Source organism: Olea europaea, chromosome 3 (assembly GCF_002742605.1).
Source record: "Olea europaea var. sylvestris chromosome 3, O_europaea_v1, whole genome shotgun sequence".
In the NCBI taxonomy this organism is placed as follows: Eukaryota; Viridiplantae; Streptophyta; class Magnoliopsida; order Lamiales; family Oleaceae; genus Olea; species Olea europaea.
This window is the reverse complement of record NC_036239.1, coordinates 13,222,470-13,225,637: the sequence shown is the minus strand read 5'-3', so window position 1 is coordinate 13,225,637 and position 3,168 is coordinate 13,222,470. Positions and strand designations below refer to the sequence as shown.

Sequence of the window (3,168 nt, the reverse complement as noted above, 5' to 3'; positions counted from 1 at the left end):
TTTTATTTATTTATTTATTTTACTTATGTTTTTGTGTTTATTTTCAGGCTCATTACGGAATATCAAATGAAGTCGAAATATTATATTCTTAATATCGTTTTGAAGTATTCGCGACATAGTATTGCACGTCGTTAACGGTGGGTGAAACAGTCAATCATAGCAAATGTTATCGGACGTCAAAGCAGGTATGTTCAAACTATATTTCGAAATTTTCGATAATGAGCTAACTTTAAAAATTTATCGACGACTGTGCGATAATCAAATCGATAAATATTTTACATTTTCTAGAAACTCATTTTGAGAACTATATCGTAGAGACATCGAATGATTTAAATAGATATCAAAAGTAGTTAAACGGATATTAAACGTATGTGTTAAAAAATACGAATAATTTGTTTCACAGACAAGTTTTTTTTTTAATTTTAATTTTAATTTTTTTAATTGTACTATTAATATATTTTTTTTTGTAAACTTAAGAAACGCGTTTGATGTAACTTTAACTATTTTCGATATTCATTTAGATCAATTCGATGAGTCCATAATATAGTTCTCGAAACGAGTTCGATAAAATATAGACAATATATTTTTTATAGATGTTGCGTTACAAAAAAATGATGAGTTATACGTATTTTTTAAATTTGACGTCAAACTATAATTGGGGATTTGGAAGGAAAAACGGCGAAATTTGACCTCGAAAACGATGTCCACCAAGCGAAGCTAGGTGGTCATGACGTGCGTGTCGAAAAGAGCTTTTTGAATTCGGGTCATGGGCTCAATTTCGATAACTGTAGCAAAACTTATAGCCAAATTAAAAAATAATAATAATAATAAAATTAGAAAAAAATAAGTCCGTAAGAAAAAAAAAAGGAAAAAAGTAAAATTAGACACTCCGCGCTGCCAGTGAGCACCCGCGCAGCGCGGAGTGCTTGAATTCAAATTTTTAAATTTTTTTTTTTTAGTTATGTTTTTGTGTTCATTTTCAGGCTCATTACGGAATATCAAATGAAGTCGAAATATTATATTCTTAATATCGTTTTGAAGTACTCGTGACATAGTATTGCACGTCGTTCACGATGCGTGAAACGGTCAATCATAGCAAATGTTATCGGACGTCAAAGTAGGTATGTTCAAACTATATTTCGAAATTTTCGATAACAAGCTAACTTTAAAAATTTATCGACGATTGTGCGATAATCGAATCGATAAATATTTTATATTTTCTCGAAACTCATTTTGAGAACTATATCGTAGAGACATTGAATGATTTAAATAGATATCAAAAGTAGTTAAACGGATATTAAACGTATGTGTTAAAAAATACGAATAATTCGTTTTTGTAAAAAAAAATCAATTATTATATTACTATTTCGAAATTTTCGATAACAAGTTAACTTTAAAAATTCGTCGACGATTGTACGATAGTGGAATCGATAAATGTTTTACATTATCTCGAAACTCATTTTTAGAACTATATCGTAGAGATATCGAATGATCTAAATAAATATCGAAAATAGTTAAACGGAAATTAAACGCATGTGTTAAAAATGCATTTTTTTAAAAAAATTATTTCTTTATTTCTTTTTAATTCTTTTTTGTTTGACGTCAAATTTGTTTTTTTTTTTTTTTTTTTTTGTTTTAAAGTAAAATTTTTTAATAATCATTTTTTTTTGAAAAAAATTTTTTAATAATCATTCTTTTATGCAAAAAATTGTATTAGATTATTTTAAAAATTAATTTATCAAGAAGAAAAAGTAACAATAAGAAAAAAAATTCCTAAAAATTATCGAATTTTTTTTATATATAAATTTTTTTTAGATGTTAAAATAATTAAGATGAAAAATTTGTTCGCTCAATTTCTTGTTGCTATAATTTAAATGTATTTTTTCAAACATTATTATTTTAGTCTAAGTGATTATTTTACTTATAAATGATGTATTTGATAATACTATATTCAATATAAGTAAGTCGTTTAATTAATCGAATCATTTTTTTTATTGTTGAATATCTAATTGATATAATTAAATCGTTTAATTAATCGAATCAATTTTTTATTGTTTGCAGTCTCCCTTCGTCTCCTTATTTAATATGCTAATATCTCCTTTTATAAAATTCAAGCCAATGGCACAAGACATATATATATTGTTCACTGATTAGAACAGCACTACGAAAGGCCAACTTCGATGTTCTGTCGGACCCTTCTCTCGAATGGCTAATTTGTAATGCTGAATCATATGTTTATTCTATACGATAGACTTGACGAGACAATCTTATACTAGTATAGAAGCTTCATTATTGCAAGCCAACTTCAAATTCTACATTCAAACTACATCTCTCCAGTTTATGCAGGAAAATTATTGCCACTAAGCTGAGAACAATGACTAACATAGGAAAGTAACCTAAATGCAAGCATCTGATGTGCTGAATGGTAAGATTAATTTGTCTATATGTACAACATAGCTAAGAGATCAAAATCGGTTCAAGTAATGAGAACTATAATGGATTGTCTTCTGTTAATATTACCCAGCTTGTGGAAGGGATAAAAAATTAAATTATCAAACCTTCAACGCAAAAATCTGCTGCCAGAACGCTGCCAGAACATCCTGTTTTGCCTTCGTTATGCATGACTTTGGCAATTACCATGGAGTGATTGTTCAACCCGACGCACCAGCAGCAGCACCCTTATCATAATCCCTTTGCTCTTCTTTGGCGAACTCCTCAATCAATTGCCGCTGTCTTTGGGTCAAGTTTCTAAAAGGCAAAAACGAAAGATCGACCAGTCAAGTATTATTAAAGGTAGGGCATTAAAGGAATTCAATAATCCAAATTTACGAAAATGTTCATGCAATAAACTACACAAAAACAAGAGAGAGAGAAGTGAGCCATAATTCTTCATTTTCTCCACTGAAACCGAGTTCCTTTTATTCAGTTATATGAAAGAGTGGGTAAGCAGAGAATGAAAATGGGGGATGAGTAAGAGGTCGGGACAAATTTTCCTCCAATTAAGACACTTACGTTGGAATGCTGACATTGAAGTGAACATATTGATCTCCAAATGTGTAAGAGTTCCTAACTTTGATCCCTGCATAAGAAGCATTAAGGGAGGGGAACACATTAACATTATTATATAGAACAACACTATATGAATATCAGCTTTTTTTTTTTTTTTTT

General features: G+C 29.1%; 1 long non-coding RNA gene across 1 annotated transcript; it reads right to left on the bottom strand.

Annotated features, from left to right (window-relative positions):
• Positions 1 to 2,267: 2,267 nt before the first annotated feature.
• LOC111391583 lies at positions 2,268 to 3,155 on the bottom strand. The gene is made up of 2 exons (XR_002702138.1): positions 3,013 to 3,155; positions 2,268 to 2,748 (listed from the first exon to the last, which is right to left on the bottom strand). It is a non-coding gene; the product is annotated as an uncharacterized LOC111391583 (long non-coding RNA).
• Positions 3,156 to 3,168: the final 13 nt, after the last annotated feature.